The following is a 20,148-nucleotide window of genomic DNA, read 5'->3' as shown; positions in this document are numbered from 1 at the left end:
TAGATGGGAGCTGTTTTGTGTCCTAAAATGATGATGAGCAGGAAATGAAGGAATTGCAACAAACTGACAATTGAAAGCATAGATGATCTTTTTGTATCAGTTCATCAATTTCTGGTGAGAGTTAAATTCAATAATGAAATTTATAAGTAACACTTATCAGTAATAGCAAGGGCCACCCAAGCGTTAAAATCTGGACAAAATGGTGATCAGCAATAATTGATGCCCATGCAACTACAAATTGTCAGTCCATTGACACATTAATGTGTTTTTTGTGAGTGAAATTTTGTCTTTCTTTAATTATTCTTTGCTGGTCAGTTGACATAAATACATACATGTACATGTATGGTGTAAAAAGAACATACTCATAGTTCTGAATTTGGTCTATTGTAGGGATTATCGATTCCTGGGCTTATACATGTAAAACTTTGTAAGGGGATCTAGGAGGGCTTTTAAATGGAATGGACTGAGGGGGCTCATAACCAGAGTAAAAAAAGTGTTTCAACACAAGGCTTATATAGTGGGCTTTAATAAGTGGGGAGTGGGGCTTATGGTCGGAAATTTATGCTGTTAAAATGACATTTTTATAGTCTAGAAAGTCTTCTTTTCTATCTAGAACATCATCAACATCATATCAAGGCCTTTTTGAAAGAAAAACAAATTTGGAAGAAATTTCAACTTTTTGACCAAAATCATTAGAAAAATGCAAATATTTCAACTATCTCTTTTAGCTAGATCAGCATAATCAAACATCATATCAAGGCCTTTTTGAAAGAGAAACAAATTCGTAAGATAATTCAAGTTTTGACCAAAATGAGGGGTATATGGGTTAATCCCTTAGGAAAATGCAAATATTTTGGTACCTTATAGTAACAGTTAACCCCTAGAAATATGCAAATATTTTTGTTTATCTTATAGTAGGTGCCATTTTTGTAGTCTAGAAAGACTTTCAACATTTTTTTCAAGAACTTTATCCAACCTCATATTGAGGCCTTTTTGAAGGGAACTAAATTTGGAAGAGATTTCAACTTTTGGCGAATCTTAATGTGATATTTTTGTAGTTTAGAAAGACTTCTTTTTTATCTAGAATACCATCAAACATCATATCAAGGCCCTTTTGAAAGAGAAACAAATTGGGAAGAATGTTCAAGTTTTTGACCAAAGTCATGGATTAACCCCTAAGAAAATGCAAATTTTTCGTGATTCTTTATGGGACAATTTTGTAGTCTAGAAAGTCTTCCCCTCTATCTAGAACATCATCAACGTCATATCAAGGCCTTTTTGAAAGAGAAACAAATTCGGAAGAAATTTCACCTTTTTGACCAAACTCTTGGGTTAACCCCTTAGAAAAATGAAAATATTTTGACTATCTTGTATAGTGACATTTTTGTAGTCTTGAAGTTGGACGTCTTCTCTATATAGAACATCATCAACATCATATCAAGGCCTTTTTGAAAGAGAAACAAATTCAGAAGAAATATCAACCTTTTGACCAAAATCATGGGTTGACCCGGCCCTTAAAAAAATGCAAATATTTTGACTATCTTATAGTGACATTTTTGTAGTCTAGAAAGACTTCTCTTTTATCTAGAACATCAGCAAACATCATATTAAGGCCTTTTTCAAAGTAACTTTTAATTTGACCAAAATCATGAGTTAACATGTTTTGCGGCCTGAGAAAATGCCAACATTTTGTGATGTGGCCACCGATTTCCCTGCAAAATGATGTGTGAGAAATGAGTGAAGACTTGTCACTTCCCAGAACTGGGTAGTGGTTCTTATTGGGCGTACCACCTGTGAAATTTGGTTCAACCAATAGATGGTTTTACAGTGACGTCATCGAACTATAACGTCAGAGTGACGTTTATGAATTCTTATTTACACTAGGTGGAAGATAAACAAAAATTAAATCTTTGTACAAGTTATAGTCCCATAGCATGTGTCATTTCGAAATACAGAAATTTGAAATTTTATTTTTGAGTTTTCACACTGCGCAACACCAAAATAGGAATGCTGTCAACAGTTTAACCATTTTAAGTATTAGGAGATGTGTTTATGTGCATGTATATGCTACAATCATGGACAAAAGTCTTGGGGCACTTTTGCATTTCTGGGGCATTTTCCAATGCACACAGGTCCCCTCCCCTCACCCCACAAACAATGTTGGACAGTCGCATCCAGAATTTTTTTCCAGTTTCAACTTTGCATAGGGTTGGGGGAGGAAGAACTGCAAGAAATGATGCACTGTTTTAAGAGGGAACTGAGAAATGACAGAAAAATATGATTATTGCAGTAGTGTCCCAAGCTGGGGACTTAAATTTTGTTCAGGATTGTTGCTCTTGAGTGAAAAGAAAGAGCTCTTATATGGTGTCTCCATGCAAAGCTCTACAAAAGTGTGCAGAACATTGTGGCAAATGACTCAGAAACTGTGGTCTACAAAGACCTGAGACTTGGACAAATTGTTTATATATTAGTCTTTTATATCATTTCATTTTCTTGGCTTCTTCCACTGGACAGTTTTGCCTCATTGTGTGAGAAAACTATGTATCAAAAGCACTACTCAGATCTGGGTAGTGATGTGTTATTAGTTAGTTATATTATATTATTAGTAGTTATATTAGTAGTTAGTTAGTTATATTATATCATTAGTTAGTTATTAGTTAATTATTATAAGCGCTTAGCGCTGAAAAGTATAAGCACTATATAAATATTTTATCATTATTATTTTATTATTATTAGTATGGACTGTTTATCAGTTGTCATTTTACGATGAAAACAATAGTAATGCTGTGAGATGTGTAGAAAACTGCAAATTTTTCAACTATGTTATAATGAAATTTTTGTATTCTAGGGTAAAAAGACTTCTTTTCTACCATATCTAGGCCTTTTTGTAAGGAAAACAAATTCTGAAAAAAAAAAACAAACAAATGCAGAAGAAATTTTGGACTAAAATGGGTTAACAAAAATGCAATTTTTTCTGCTATGTTATAATGACAATTGTATAGCCTAGAATGCATTTTTTTCTATGTAGAATGTCATCAAACATCATATTAATGATTTTTCTTTTCTTTTTTCACTAAAATCATGAGTACCAGAGAACCCTTTGGAAAAATGCTGATTTGTTGACTATGCTAAAATGACATTTTTAAAGTCTAAAAAGCCTTTTTAATTTGTATCTAGAACAACATCAAACAGGCCTTTTTCAAAGAAAAACAAACTGGGAAGAAATTTTAAAGTTTTGAGCAAAATCATGGGTTAACATCTAAAAAACATGCAATTTTTTTGGCCATGTTTAAGTGACACTTTTAATCTAGAAAGCTGTCTTTTTTATCTAGAACATGATCAAGCTTTATATTCAAGTTTTTTCAAAGAAAAACAAATTTGAAAACAAATTTTAATTTTTCACCAAAATCTTGAGTTATAACCCCTCTGGAAAAATGCAAATCTTTCACCTATTGTAAAATGGCATTTTTGTAGTATACCTAGCGAGAACATCATTATCATATTTTAGGCCTTTTGAAAGAAACAACCAATTTGCAAGAAATTTCCAACTTTTGAGTAAAATCATGGGTTAAACCCTTTTGGAAAAATGCAACTTTTTTCACCAGAGAATCAATAATTAATTTCCTTTTTTATATTAATCAGCAGTTACCATGAAGCTTGAATTGTTGAACCATAAGCCAAAAGTGCATGTTATAAACATTATAAAATGTGGAGAAACAACCAACAGAAGTTATCACCCTCCCTCCCAGAAAAATATTCCTTTAGTTTCTTACCTGGGTATGCAAAAGTCTGTTTTAAGCAGAGTAGGGTGGAGGGATGAATGAGGAGGGGTAAGGAGAGAGAGGTAACTTAATTCCTTAGAAATGTTCCAAACTTGTGCATCACCAGATGTATTTGAACCATAAGCCAAAAGTGCATGTTATAAACATTATAAAATGTGGAGAAACAACCAACAGAAGTTATCACCCTCCCTCCCAGAAAAATATTCCTTTAGTTTCTTACCTGGGTATGCAAAAGTCTGTTTTAAGCAGAGTAGGGTGGAGGGATGAATGAGGAGGGGTAAGGAGAGAGAGGTAACTTAATTCCTTAGAAATGTTCCAAACTTGTGCATCACCAGATGTATTTTGTATTCAACGTTTAGTCTAAGATTGAAGATGGAATCATTTAAAATAATATACAAGTAATTCAGCATTAAAAGCGTATAAAAATTAAAATGTTTGCTCTTAATATTTTTTAAAATGAATTGCAAGCTCTTTTCTGAAGGAGAAAGGGAATTTGATTCAAGATTCCAATATTATATTGCCTGGTTTTCCATGATCCTGTTTATTGTGTAAAGAAAACTTCCATTTTCCCTTTTATATTATGCAGTGCTTTCTAATCAAATTGTCATTTTATTCTTGCCTGCATCACAGATGTAATTTAACTGTGATTAATAACATCTGTGAAGCAGTGCCGAGATCCTTAATCTGGGCCCCGATGGGTTCAATAAATTTCCAGTAGTGATTGGCAAATTGACAGTGGTTTTTTAACAGGCCAATTATGGTGCCTGTACTCAAATCCTGGTACACAGTTGGGGGCCCAGAACATAAGGATTTCGGCTCTGTTTCGCAGACAGACTAAACCCTAGTTTAGTTTTGTCTGTGGCGCAGGCTATTTTATTCCTGGTTGGTTCTGGCTATAATATGGTACTTGTAAAATATCTAAGAGCAACTCTTTCTTCTCTACATGTCGTAAGTCCTGAGGAGGTGTTTATGGAACAGTTTGGGCATTGGATTTATGGGGTACATGTTAAACAGGATTTAATGTTGGTACACTGTATGTTAAAGATAACAGAAGCTAACTCAGCTATTGTCTTCTATCAGGCACAACTTCCAAGAAAATGGAGCAAAAATGGAGGCCGAAAATCTATGATTCTTTGAGATGATATTCTTTTGAATTGAAGTAAGTGATTAATTTCCTTTCCGTTTTTTTCATTGTTTAAACATAATCATAGAAATGCAAGTAAGCAAACAACACATGGTCTTTTTGACAACACTTAAAAGAGCTGTATGGTGAAATTGCTTAAATTCAAACAAGGGGAGCTGCCATCATCAAACTGGGTATAACACTAAAAAAGCTAATCAAAAAAAGGAATAAATAATCAGAGCAAATTAAAAAGGATGCACAAAATGACAAAAATGTCAAGGGCTTAGCCCATGATTTTGGTCAAAAATTTAAATTTTCTTCCCAATTTCTTTCTCTCTCAAAAAGGCCTTGATATGATTTTTGATGATGTTCTAGATAAAAAAATTAGTTTAGTTTCTAGACTACAAAAATGTCATATTAAGGGGTAAACCCATGATTTTGGTCAAAAAGTTGAAATTTCTTTTCAATTTGTTTCTCTTTCAAAAGGTCTCTATGTGATGTTTGATGATGTTCTAGAGAAAAAAGAAGTCTTTCTAGACTAAAAAATGTCACTGTAATATAGTTGAATTATTTGTATTTTACCAGGGGATTAACCCATGATTTGGGTAAAAAATTTGAAATTTCTTCTGGATTTGTTCTCTTTCAAAAAGGCCTTGATATGATGTTTGATGGTGTTCTAGGTAAAAAAAGTCTTTCTAGACAACAAAAATGTCACAAAGATTGGTGAAAAATGGCATTTTCTAAGAGGTTAACTTATGATTGTGGTCAAAAAGTTGAAATTTCTTCTGAATAGGCCTTTATTTGATGTTTAATGACATTCTAGATAAAAAAGAGAAGTTTGATGGTGTTTTAGATAAAAAAAGAATCTTTCTAGACTACAAAAATGTCGCTATAAGATAGTCGAAATATTTGTATTTTTCTAGGGGGTTAAGCCATCATTTCGGGCAAAAAATTGATGATGTTCTAGATAAAAAAATTAGTTTAGTTTCTAGACTACAAAAATGTCATATTAAGATTCGCAAAAAAGTTGCCTTTTCTAAGGGGTAAACCCATGATTTTGGTCATAAAGTTGAAATTTCTTTTCAATTTGTTTCCTATTACAAAAGGCCTCTATGTGATGTTTGATGATGTTCTAGAGAAAAAAGAAGTCTTTCTAGACTAAAAAATGTCACTATAATATAGTTGAATTATTTGTATTTTACCAGGGGATTAACCCATGATTTTGGTAAAAAATTTGAAATTTCTTCTGGATTTGTCTCTCTTTCAAAAAGGCCTTGATATGATGTTTGATGGTGTTCTAGGTAAAAAGAGTCTTTCTAGACAACAAAAATGTCACAAAGATTGGTGAAAAATGTGCATTTTCTAAGAGGTTAACTTATGATTGTGGTCAAAAAGTTGAAATTTCTTCCGAATAGGCCTTTATTTGATGTTTAATGACATTCTAGAAAAAAAAAAGAGAACGTTGATGTTTTTTTAGATAAAAAAGAATCTTTCTAGACTACAAAAATGTCGCTATAAGTTAGTCGAAATTTTTCTAGGGGGTAAAGCCATCATTTTGGGCAAAAATTTGAAATTTCTTCCGAGTTTATTTCTCTTTCAAATGGCCTCAATATGAGGTTGGATGATGTTCTTAATAAACTGGAGTCGTTCTAGAAGATGAAAATGTCACCATAATATTTGCATATTTCTAGGGGGTTAACTGCTACTATAAGTTTGTCGAAATATTTGCACTTTCCCAAGGGGTTAACCCAAGATTTTGGTAAAAAACTTGAAAATTCTTCCGAATTTGTTTCTGTTTCAAATAGGCCTTGATATGATGTTTGATAGTTTTTTTAGATAATAAAAAAGTCTGTCTAGGTTACAAAAACTTCTTATTAAGATTTGTGAAAAATTTGCATTTTTCTAGGGTGTTAACCCATGATTTTGGTCAAAAAGTTTAAATTTCTTCCGAAATTAAATCTCTTTCAAAACGGCTCTAATATGAAGTCTGATGGTGGTCCAGATAAAAAGAAGTCTTTTTAGACTACAAAAATGTCACTTTAAGACTCGCGAAAAATTTGCATTTTCGAAGGGGTTAACCCATAATTTTCGTCAAAAACTTGAAATCCTTCGGAATTTGTTTCTCTTTCAAAAAGGCCATGATGGTGTCCTCGTTAAAATAGAAGTCTGTCTAGGCAAAACATTTTTACTATAAGATAGTCGAAATATTGGCATTAAGGGAATAACCTATGAATGTGGTCAAAAAGTTAAAATTCTTCTGAATTTGTTTCTGTTTCAAAAAGGCCTTAATATGATGTTTGATGGTATTCTGGGTAAAAAAAGAAGTCTTTCTAGACTACAAAATTGTTACTATGAGATAGTCGAAATATTTGCATTTTTTTAAGGGGTAACCCATATACCCCTCATTTTGGTCAAAAACTTGAAAATTCTTCCGAACTTGTTGCTCATTCGAAAAGGCCTTGATATGATGTTTGATGATGTTGTAGATAAAAAAGAAGTCTTTCTGCACTACAAGAAATGTCACTATAAGATAGTTGAAAATTTTGCATTTTCCTAAGGGGTTAACCCAAGATTTTGGTCAGGGAACTTGAAAATTTGTTCGAATTTGTTTCTGTTCCATAAAAGGCCTTGATATGATGTTTGATGGGTTTTAAGATAAAAAAAGAAGTCTCTTTAGACAACAAAAATTTCTTATTAAGATTTGCGAAAACTTTGCATTTTCTAAGGGGTTAACCCATGATTTTGGTGGAAAACTTGAAAACCCTTCAGAATTTGTTTCTCTTTCAAAAAGGCCTCGGTTTGATCTTTGATGATGTCCTAGTTTAAAAAGAAGTCTTTCTAGACTACAAAAATGTTACTTTAAGATAATCCAAATATTGGCATTTTTCTGGCTGTTAACTGTTACTATAAGTTAGTCGAAATATTTGCATTATTTTAAGGCTCAACCCATGATTTTGATCAAAAACTTGAAAATTATTCTGAATTTGTTCCTTTTTTAGAAAGGCCTTGCTATGAAGTTTGATGGTGTTTTAGATAAAAAAGAAGTCTTTCTAGACTACAAAAATGTCTAAAATGTCTAACATGTAAGATTCGCCAAAAATTTGCATTCTTTTAGGGGGTAAACCCATGATTTTGGTCAAAAACTTGAAATCCTTCGGAATTTGTTTCTCTTTCAAAAAGGCCTTGATGGTGTCCTCGTTAAAATAGAAGTCTGTCTAGGCAAAAAATTTTTACTATAAGATAGTCGAAATATTGGCATTAAGGGAATAACCTATGAATGTGGTCAAAAAGTTAAAATTCTTCTGAATTTGTTTCCGTTTCAAAAAGGCCTTAATATGATGTTTGATGGTATTCTGGGTAAAAAAAGAAGTCTTTCTAGACTACAAAATTGTTACTATGAGATAGTCGAAATATTTGCATTTTTTTAAGGGGTAACCCATATACCCCTCATTTTGGTCAAAAACTTGAAAATTCTTCCGAACTTGTTGCTCATTCGAAAAGGCCTTGATATGATGTTTGATGATGTTGTAGATAAAAAAGAAGTCTTTCTGCACTACAAGAAATGTCACTATAAGATAGTTGAAAATTTTGCATTTTCCTAAGGGGTTAACCCAAGATTTTGGTCAGGGAACTTAAAAATTTGTTCGAATTTGTTTCTGTTCCAAAAAAGGTCTTGATATGATGTTTGATGGGTTTTAAGATAAAAAAAGAAGTCTCTTTAGACAACAAAAATTTCTTATTAAGATTTGCGAAAAATTTGCATTTTCTAAGGGGTTAACCCATGATTTTGGTGGAAAACTTGAAAACCATTCAGAATTTGTTTCTCTTTCAAAAAGGCCTCGGTTTGATCTTTGATGATGTCCTAGTTTAAAAAGAAGTCTTTCTAGACTACAAAAATGTTACTTTAAGATAATCCAAATATTGGCATTTTTCTGGCTGTTAACTGTTACTATAAGTTAGTCGAAATATTTGCATTTTTTTAAGGCTCAACCCATGATTTTGATCAAAAACTTGAAAATTATTCTGAATTTGTTCCTTTTTTAGAAAGGCCTTGCTATGAAGTTTGATGGTGTTTTAGATAAAAAAGAAGTCTTTCTAGACTACAAAAATGTCTAAAATGTCTAACATGTAAGATTCGCCAAAAATTTGCATTCTTTTAGGGGGTAAACCCATGATTTTGGTCAAAAACTTGAAAATTCTTCGAAATTTGTTTCTTTTTCAAAAAGGCCTTGGTTTGATCTTTGATGATGTTCTAGTTAAAAAAGAAGTCTTTCTAGACTACAAAAATGTTACTATAAGATAGTCGAAATATTGGCATTAAGGGGTTAACCTATGAATGTGGTCAAAAATTTGAAAAAGGTTAAGGGTTTAACCCAAGATTTTGGTCAAAAACTTGAAAATTCTTCCGAAGTTGTTTCTTTTTCAAAAAGGCCTAGATATGATGTTTGGTGGTGTTTTAGATAAAATAGAAGTCTTTCTAGATTACATAAATTTCTTACCAAGATATGTGTAAAAATTTGTATTTCTCTAGCGTATTAAACCATGATTTTGGTCAAAAATTTAAATTTTTTCCGCAGTCAATTCTCTTTCAAAACTGCTTTGATATGAGGTTTGATGGTGGTCTGGGTAAAAAAATAAGTCTTTTTAGACTACAAAAATGTCACTTTAAGATTCGCGAAAATTTGAAATTCTCTAAAGGGTTAACCCATGATTTTTGTCAAAAATGTAAGATTTCTTCGGCGTTCGTTTCTCTTTCAAAAGGGCCTTGCATTGATGTTTGATGATGTTCTAGTTAAAAAGAAGTCTTTCCAAACTTTAAAAATGTTACTATAAGATAGTCGAAATATTTTCATTGTTCTCAGGGGTAAACCCATATACCCCTCATTTTGGTCAAAATCTTGAAAATTCTTCCGGACTTGTTGCCCATTCGAAAAGGCCTTGATATGATGTTTGATGGGTTTTAAGATAAAAAAGAAGTCTTTATGGACTACAAAAATGACACTCTTAAGATAGTTGAAAAATTTGCATTTTCCCATGGGGAAAGATTCCCAAGATTTTGGTCAAAAAATTGAAAATTCTTTCGAATTTGTTTCTGTTTCATAAAGGTCTAGATATTATGGTTGATGGCATTCTGGATAAAGAAGTCTTTTTAGACTATAACATTGTTACTATGAGATAGTCGAAATATTGGCATTTTTCTAAGGGGTTAACCCATGAATGTGGTTAAAAATTTGAAATTTCTTATGAATTTGTCTCTGTTTCAAAAAGGCCTTGATATGATTGTTGGTTAATGGTATTCCGGATAAAAAAGAAGTCTTTCTAGACTACAAAATTGTTACTATGAGATAGTCGAAATATTTGCATTTTTTTTTTGGGGGGGGGGGGGGTTTAACCCCTATACCCCTCATTTTGGTCAAAAACTTGAAAATTCTTCCGAACTTGTTGCCCATTGAAAAGGCCTTGATATGATGTTTGATGATGTTGTAGATAAAAACGAAGTCTTTCTGGACTGCAAAAATGTCACTCTAAGATAGTTGAAAAATTTGCATTTTCCCATGGGGAAAGATTCCCAAGATTTTGGTCAAAAACTTGAAAATTCTTTCGAATTTGTTTCTGTTTCATAAAGGCCTAGATATTATGGTTGATGGTATTCTGGATAAAGAAGTCTTTTTAGACTATAACATTGTTACTATGAGATAGTCGAAATATTGGCATTTTTTTTTGGGGGGGGGGGGGGGTTTAACCCATATACCCCTCATTTTGGTCAAAAACTTGAAAATTCTTCCGTACTTGTTGCCCATTCGGAAAGGCCTTGATATGATGTTTGATGATGTTGTAGATAAAAAAGAAGTCTTTCTGGACTGCAAATATGTCACTCTAAGATAGTTGAAAAATTTGCATTTTCCCATTGGGAAAGATTCCCAAGATTTTGGTCAAAAACTTGAAAATTCTTTCGAATTTGTTTCTGTTTCATAAAGGCCTAGATATTATGAATGATGGTATTCTGGACAAAGAAGTCTTTTTATACTATGTAATTGTTACTATGAGATAGTCGAAATTTTTGCATTTTTTTAGGGGGTAACCCATATACCCCTCATTGTGGTCAAAAACTTGAAAATTCTTCCGAACTTGTTGCTCGTTTGAAAAGGCCTTGATATGATGTTTGATGATGTTGTACATAAAAAAGAAGTCTCTCTGGACCACAAAAATGTCACTATAACATAGTTTAAAAATTTGCATTTTCCTAAGAGGTTAACCCAACATTTTGGTCAAAAACTTGAAAATTAATTCTTCCCAATTTGTTTCTGTTCCAAAAAATTCTTGATATGATGTTTGATGGTTTTTAGATAAAAAAAAAGTCTTTCTAGATTACAAAATTTTTTATTAAGATTTTTGAAAAACTTTTGCATTTTTCTAGGGTCAAAAAGTTTAAATTTCTTCCGAATTTAATTATCTCAAAAAGGCTCTGACATGAGGTTTGATCGTGGTCTAGATAAAAAAAGAAGTCTTTTTAGACTACAAAAATATCAATTTAAGGTTCGTGAAAAATTTGCATTTTGTAACTGGTTATCCCATGATTTTGGTCAAAAACCTGAAAATCCGTCGGAATTTGCTCTCTTTCAAAAAGGCCTTGGTTTGACCTTTTATAATGTTCTAGTTAAAAAAGAAGTCTGTCTAGACTACAAAAATGTTACTATAAGGTAGTCGAAATATTGGCATTTTTAATTTCTAGGGGGTTAACTGTTACTATAAGTTAGTCAAAATATTTGCATTTTTAGGGGTTAACCCATGATTTTGGTCAAAAACTTTAAAATTCTTCCGAATTTGTTTCTTTTTTTAAAAAAAACCTTGATATAAAGTTTGATGGTGTTTTAGATAAAAAAAAGGAGTCTTTCTAGACTAAAAAAATGTCTTATTAAGATTCGAGAAAAAATTTACATTTTTATAGGGGGTAAACCCATGATTAAAAATTTAAACTTCTTCCGAATTTAATTCTCTTTGAAAACGGCTTTGATATGAGGTTTGATGGTGGTCTGGGTAAAAAAATAAGTCTTGTTAGACTACAAAAATGTCACTTAAAGATTCGCGAAAATTTGCAATTTCTAAAGGGTTAACCCATGATTTTTGTCAAAATTGTAAGATTTCTTCGGAGTTCGTTTCTCTTTCAAAAGGGCCTTGCTTTGATGTTTGATGATGTTCTAGTTAAAAACGAAGTCTGTTACTATAAGATAGTAGAAATATTTTCATTGTTCTTAGGGGTTAACCCACATACCCCTCATTTTGGTCAAAAACTTGAAAATTCTTCGAATTTGTTTCTCATTCGAAAAGGCCTTGATATGATGTCTGATGGTGTTTTTGGTAAAAAAGATGTCTTTCTAGATAAGATAAATTTCTTATTAAGATTTGTGAAAAATTTGCATTTGTCTTGGGTGTTAACCCATGATTTTGGTCAAAAAGTGTAAATTTCGTCCGAATTTAATTCTCTGTCAAATCGTCAAAAACTTGTTGCTCATTGGAAAAGGCCTTGATATGAAGTTTGATGATGTTGTAGATAAAAAATTAAGAAATCTTTTTGGACTACAAAAATGTCACTATAAGATAGCTGAAAAAGTTGCATTTTCGTAGGGTATTAACCCATGATTTTGGTCCAAAAGTGAAAATATTTCGGAATTTGCTTATCTTTCAAAAGGCCTCGAAATGGTTGGATGAAGTTCTTGATAAAAATGAAGTCCTTCTAGAATAAAATAAAGGTCACTATAAATTCTAGGGGGTTACCTTTTACCATAAAATAGTTGAAATATTGGCATTTTTCTCGGGGATTAACCCATGATTTTGGTCAAAAACGTGGCTAACCTATGTATTAATCAATAGTTTGAAATTTCTTTTAAGCTTGTTGTTCTTGGAAAAAGACTTACATTTGATAATTGGTGATTTTCTAGATGAAAATAAAGGCACTTTGGACTACAAAATTTTCATTTAAGACAGTCGAAAAAAAGTATTATCCTAAGGAGTTAACCCATTATTTTGGTCCAAAATTTGAAATTTCGCCCGACCTTAAAAGACTTAGATGTGGTGATTGGTGATGTCCTAGACAGAAAAGAGGGCTCTCTAGACTACCAAAAGGTCTTTTTAAGATACTCGAAAAATTTACAGTTTTCTAAGGGAGTAACCCATGATTTTAATTAAAAAAAATTGAAGTATCTACTGATGTTGTGTTTCTTTGAAAAAGACTTAGACATGATGATTAGTGATCTTGATAGAAAAAAAAGGCTGTTTGAATTTTTTTCTTAATTAGGTCTCTTTGAATGATATTGATCATGATTGATGATGTTCCAGAAAAAAAAGCAGCTTTTCTAGACTACAAAAATGTCACTTGAAGATAGTGGAAAAATTTTTTATTTTTCACGTTTCTTGGTCAAAATGTAAAATTCCTTTCGAATTTGTTTGTGTTTGAAAACGGCCTTGATATGATGTTCTAGATTGGAAAGAAGGCTTGTTAAAAAATAGAATAATTGAAAAATATGCATTTTTCCAACGGGGTTAACCGATGTTTTTGGTCCAAAAAACAACAAACCAACCCTAGATATTATGTTTGACGACGTGCTAAATAGAAAAGAGGGCTGTTGTATACTAGAAAATGTTATTTTAACGGTTTTGAAAACTTGCATTTTGCCAATGGAGTTAACCATGATTTTGTTAAAAATTATGAAATTTCTTTTCAGTTTAGTTATTTATTGAAAAAAGCTTAATGACGCTTTCCTCGCAGGAAGATGACCAATGCAGATGATTTGACGTGAAAACCGAATCAGGGAAGCTATGGGAAGGAAATCAAGGAGAAGTAACCAAGAAACCAACCCGAATCAAGTGACAAAGAGGAAACAGAGGAGTGAACAACTTAAACCAGAGGTAAGCAAGATTAGATGATACATTCCTCTGTTAATAAACAAGATGGCCTGGTTGAGGGAAAAGAACTTCTTCTACATCGGAACATAATAATGACAGAGGATTTACTCAGGAACCGCCACTTAAACACAACGTAGTAACCACTGAGGGAAAACTCTCGAACAACATAGTTTGCTCCTCTTTCTCAGGCGTTGCTTGCGTGGCCCAGTGGGTAAATTCGCTTTCTTTAGTTTAAACACTTGAAGACCGCTTCTCTCCTGTTGCCGTTTAATTTAATTTTAGTGATTTGTGGAGGGAGCTCAACCTCCGGTTGAACCTCTGTTGGTGGGCTGTTTTGCTTTTTTTCTTCATCCTCTTAGAGAAATTTTGACTTGGTTTTTTTCCTGGAATCTTTTTTTCTTTTAAGCAACCAAAGAGTTCATTTCTTATTTTCTTTTATTCTTTGGTTGTTTAAAAAGAAGAAAAAAATCCAAGGAAAAAAACTTATAGTCAAAATTTTTCTTTGAAGATGAAGAAAAAAAAGCAAAAACGGCCCGCTGGCGGGGGTTCAACCGGGGGCTGAACCCCCTCAATAAGTCACTCAAATTAAATTAAACGGCGGCAGGGGGGGAAGCGGCCGCCTTGTGTTTAATTTAAAGAAAGTGAGCTTATCCACTAGGCCACGCAAGCGTTGCCTGAGAAAGAGGAGTAAAATTAACCTAGAAATAGGTACGGGGTCTATTGTTTTCAGAGAATAAGGTTGATTAGTCATATTATTTATTCATATCGTGTGCGGTATGTCATTCTGTGACACTACTACAATAGAAACTTGTAAGCTGTAGATGTTAGCTGTAAACAACATGCAATAACAGCGAAATGAGTTTGACATGAATTTCTCTTTTCTTTTTCTAGCTATCTAGCCAGATTACAAGAGGAGAGCAGATCCTGACGATTATTTTTAAGAAATCTTATTAAACATTTGTAACGATGGCGTCATAAAGTTTATTTTTCTTTTTTCATAGAACGAAGGATAAACAAGTAAGTATTCGAAGGACTTGTTGACAACAGAAACTAGTATCTGAGTACTGAAAAATTTTACACTATTTTCATACAGTATTCAAATACTTGTTGCTACTAGTCGTTCAAATACTGTTTATCCTTATGTCAAATAGTTGACCTTTGACATACAATACTAGTGTTCTACACTTAGACAAAATTTAGTTCGACTCTCAAATACTATAGTGTTCTACACTTAGTCAAAATCTTAGTTCACTTTCAAATACTAGTGTTCTACACTTAGACAAAATTTAGTTCGACTCTCAAATACTATAGTGTTCTACACTTAGTCAAAATCTTAGTTCACTTTCAAATACTAGTGTTCTACACTTAGACAAAATTTAGTTCGACTCTGAAATACTATAGTGTTCTACACTTAGACAAAATTTAGTTCGACTCTGAAATACTATAGTGTTCTACACTTAGTCAAAATTTAGTTTACTTTCAAATACTATAGTGTTCTACACTTAGTCAAAATCTTAGTTCACTTTCAAATACTATAGTGTTCTACACTCACTCAAAATTTCAGTCCACTTTCACATACACTAGAATAGTGTTCTACACTTAGTTAAACAGCAGACAACCGGTTAGATAAACTTTATTTTATTAAAGTTGTATATGTCTTTCTCCAACGGCTCAGCAACACTTTGACGTTTTAAAGGTTGTCCTTAAGTGTAATCAATCTTCAGAGCGCTGCAACTAAGAAATAAAAGGAAATAGAATTAGCAACTGTTTTATCAAAGATCATGCAAAACATTTTAACGCTTTACTTCTTGAACATTCAGCAAGGGATTCGAATAAAGTATAACTAATAATAGAGCTCCGCGAAATTTTGAATTACAATTAAGTTACTGTATGTAAAACAAGAACATTGTAAATAAAAACCAACGTGAACCAACGCGATCTTTACTTCACATGCTTCTCGTGTGCTACCAGAAAGCTATAAAATCCTTCTCTAGTCGAATTTTTAAAACACAAAGTGGCTTTTAAATCTCCTTTGACTCGGAAACGTTGTTTCTTGTGTTCTAACATTAATTCACAAATAAGTTAACATTCCGCACGTGGGATAAATAAATTATGACTAATCAACGTTATTCACTGAGAACAATAGACCCTGTACCTATTTCTAGGTTAATTTTGCCCCTCTTTCTCAGGCAACGCTTGCGTGGCCTAGTGGATAAGCTCACTTTCTTTAAATTAAACACAAGGCGGCCGCTTCCCCCCTGCCGCCGTTTAATTTAATTTGAGTGACTTATTGAGGGGGTTCAGTCCCCGGTTGAACCCCCGCCAGCGGGCCGTTTTTGCTTTTTTTTCTTCATCTTCAAAGAAAAATTTTGACTATAATTTTTTTCCTTGGATTTTTTTCTTCTTTTTAAACAACCAAAGAATAAAAAAAGAAAATAAGAAATGAACTCTTTGGTTGCTTAAAAGAAAAAAAAATTCCAGGAAAAAAAACCAAGTCAAAATTTCTCTAAGAGGATGAAGAAAAAAAGCAAAACAGCCCACCAACAGAGGTTCAACCGGAGGCTGAGCTCCCTCCATAAATCACTCAAATTAAATTAAACGGCGACAGGAGAGAAGCGGTCTCCAGGTGTTTAAATTAAAGAAAGTGAACTTACCCACTAGGCCACTATGAACTAAATCGTTCTCACTGTTAAGCTCGATCAAAAAATTAAAGTTTAAAATCTGAAGGTAAGAAGCTAAAGAAAAATTGAACTTTTAACAGATGATTATTCATCTCCTATTACAGTCAGCCCAAGCGATCAACTACCTTACTTTTTCTTTTTCTCATTTTATATTATTTTTAAATAACAAACAGCGGACAAATTAAAACTTGTTTACAAAGAAGAAAGAAAAAACTGCCATTTTTTAAAATTTCTATCAATATTGGAGCATGTTGGTCATATAACAATAAATCACAAGTTCCAAAACGCCTACTTCTACTTTGAGATGTTTTAAGAGTTTGAGACCTGAAAATACGAGAATGTCTTCGATACAAAAGCTACCATTTTTTAATTACAAGATGTGTTTGAAGAAAACTCAAAGGACACAGTGACCAGATCAATGCTTAAATAGAATTTCCATCAAAAAAGTCCTCAGTTTATGAGCTAAACACCTAACATTTTAAAGTTAATTTTTAATGATGAAAGTTTTTTTTTGTAAGAGCTGATCAAATGGGTTAATGAGTCGCACAAACTTAAAACAAAAAGAGAGCGCACAAAAATGAGTCAGTCAGTTTGACGCAGTCAGTGTAGTCAGTTGAATTTGTGACGTCACTGCAGTGCGCCTAGTCAGTGAAGCCAAAACAATCCACATGGTAAGTGAAGTTGTTGCAGACAAAAGTCACTTTAACATTTGTATTCTTCCAAGAGCGTTAAATCAATGAATTAGCAAAAATTGAAATTTCTATGATACATATTGTTTAAAGATGTTAGAGACAGAAAGGCGTCCTAGAGTAAAAACCTATCATTTTTAACAACAAAAATGGCATTGTCCAAAGGTGTTAACCCATGATTTAGCTCAAAATTTGAAAATTTCTAATGAGTTTCCTTTCCGTCAAGAAAGCTTACATATGTTGTTTGATGATGTTCTAGATACACTGTAGAAAAGGAGGCTTGCAAGACTACACAAATGCCATTCTATCATAGTCGAAAATTAGCATTTCTCCAAATGGGTTAACCTATGATTTTAGTCCAAAAATTTGAATTTCCTTCCAATTTGCTTTCTTTGAAAATTACTTAGATGATGTTTGAGGATGTTTTAGATAGAAAAGAAGGCTTTCTAGACTACAAAAATGTCACTTTACCATAGTCGAAAAATTACGTTTTTTCCCAAGGGGTTAACCCAGAATTTTGGTGAAAAAAGTGAAATTGCTTCTGAGTTCCTTTTTCTGACCAAAAAGGTTTGAAATGTCCTTTGATGGTGTTTTGGCTAGAAATGAAGGCTTTGTAGCCTACAAAAATGTCATTTTAACACTGTTGAATAATTTGCATTTTTACAAAATGGTTGACCCATAAGTTTGGTAAAACATTTAAGAATTGTTTCTGCCTGTTTTTTTTTTCGATGATACAAAAGTGGAAAAAATAAGCATTTTCCAAAGGGGGAAACCCATAATTTTGGTCAAAAAATTGAAAATTTCTACAAAAAAATATTAGGTATATTCTTTGATGGTGTTCTAAATCGAAAAGAAAGTTTTCTAGACTACCAAAGTGTCATTTTAACAAAGTCGAAAAAAATTAGCCTTTTTCCAAAGAGGTTAACCCTTAATTTTAGTCAAAAAATTGAAATTTCTCCTTAGTTTCTTTTTCTACAAAAAAATGTTATTTATGTTCTTTGATTTTGTTCTAGATAGAAAATACGGCTTTGTGGCCTACAAAAATGTCATTTTAACATAGTCGAAAAAATTAGCATTTTTCCAAAGGGGTTAACCCATGATTTTGGTCAAAAATTCGAGATTTCTTCGACGCATGTTTTCTTTGATTAACTCTTACATATGACGTTTGATGACGTTCTAAATCAAAAAGAGGGCTTTTCATAACTACAAAAATATTAGTCGAAAAATTAGAATTTTTCCACAGGGGTTAACCCATGATTTTGGTTAAAAACTTCTAATTTCTTCTGACACTATTTTTCTCTGAAAGAGGCCTGGATATGATGATTGCTGATGTTCTATCTAGTTAAAGAAGGCTTTCTAGATGACAAAAATGTTGTTTTACCATAGTCAAAAAAATAGTTATTTCCAAAGGGGTTGACCAATGATTTTAGTCAAAAAATTAAAATGTCCTTCCACTTTGTTTTAATTTGAAAAGGACTGAGATGATGTTCGACAACGTTCTAGATAAAAACGAAGCCTTTCTAGAGTACAAAAATGTCACTTTACCATAATGGAAAAAAGTAACCTTTTTTAAAGTGGTTAATTTTGGTGAAAAATTTGAAAATTTCAACTGAGTTTCTTTTTCTACAAAAAACATATGATGCTTTATGATGCTTGACGATGTTCTAGCTAGAAAACAAGGCTTTCTAGGTGACAAAAATGTTGTTTTACCATAGTCGAAAAATTAGCATCTTTCCATGATTTTAGACACAAAATTAAAATTTCCTTTCAATTTGGTTTTCTTTGAAGAGGATTAAGATAATGTTTGATGATGTTCTAGAAAGAAAAGAAGGCGTCCTAGAGTACAAAAATGTCACTTTACCATAGTCGAAAAATTAGCATTTTTTCCAAAGGGGTTGACCCAGGATTTTGGTAAAAAAATGAAATTTCTTCTGAGTATCTTTTTCTTACAAAAATGGTTACATATGCTCTTTGATGGTATTGTAGCTAGAAAAGAAGGCTTTGTAGCCTACAAAAATGTCATTTAACATAGTCCAAAATATTAGCATTCACCAAAGAGTTTAACCCATGATTTTGGTCAAAAACTTTAAATTTCTCCTGAGTCTGTTTTTCTTTGAAAGAGGTGGTGTGTGGTGTGTGTCTGGCTTACACTGATCTACTGTAATCGCCATGATGATGATGATGATGATGATGATGATGATAAAATAATCCAATTTTATTTATGGTAAAAATGTTTTGGAATACAGCTAAGCTCTTAAAGGGACCCTACTGTTAAAAAAATTGAGTCTAGTACAAAATTTTGCTGATATTTTTCACTGAAATTTCTGGTATCAGCATTTATTGACATAATAAGTATGAAATAAAACCGTTAAGGCACAAGTCCAGAACTAAAAAGTTCTTTGAAATTCAGTGTACTGAAAATCATTGTTTTGGAACTTTGAAACGAATTGCTCTGAGGAAAAATGAGCCACTAAAGTGAATTTACGAGACCAGTAATTCTAATGTTTGCTAAGTCTTATAACCAATGCCGATTGCAAATCACGCTATTCTTGAGAAGTACTCTTTAGTTTTAGAAGCACTATAAATTGCTCCAAACCTTGTTCTGAAGTTGAATGACTTGTTCCTAGACATTTTTGGAATATCCTTCAGCAGTTTTGGCTAAAACTCCTGCTACATAAATTTCAATGTATTACAATGCATCTTCATCAGTTTTTACTCGTATGCATTGCTTCCAATGCAAGATTAACTGCCTTGTACCAGAGCCCAGGTGGAACCGCCAAGACTACAGGGTGCATACAAAAAATTGCAACCATTTTTGAAGGACTTTTCAAGGACCGCATTAGATTTTCAAGGACCACCTACTAGGAACATAATTTCACAGATTGTACAAAAATGCACATTACCAGTCCATTCTAATAAGACTTCAAGGCTTGGACTGTTTTCTTCACCAACTTCTCTACATTTTTCAG

General features: G+C 32.4%; 2 long non-coding RNA genes across 2 annotated transcripts in view; one reads left to right on the top strand and one right to left on the bottom strand.

Moving 5' to 3' along the window:
- LOC140952109 (uncharacterized) lies at positions 1-15,023 on the top strand. Its single transcript, XR_012167334.1, has 4 exons — positions 1-114; positions 4,863-4,941; positions 13,673-13,812; positions 14,701-15,023. It is a non-coding gene; the product is annotated as an uncharacterized lncRNA (long non-coding RNA).
- Positions 15,024-15,431: 408 nt separating this feature from the next.
- LOC140952108 (uncharacterized) overlaps positions 15,432-20,148 on the bottom strand; it is a 29,658-nt gene continuing 24,941 nt past the window's right edge. Inside the window, exon 7 of the long non-coding RNA XR_012167333.1 lies at positions 15,432-15,543. This is a non-coding gene — a long non-coding RNA (uncharacterized lncRNA). The remainder of the gene's footprint in view (positions 15,544-20,148) is intronic.

The sequence above is a fragment of the Porites lutea genome, chromosome 11 (assembly GCF_958299795.1).
Source record: "Porites lutea chromosome 11, jaPorLute2.1, whole genome shotgun sequence".
Lineage (NCBI taxonomy): Eukaryota > Metazoa > Cnidaria > Anthozoa > Scleractinia > Poritidae > Porites > Porites lutea.
Note: the sequence above shows the minus strand (reverse complement) of the source record. Positions and strands in the feature narration are given on the sequence as shown.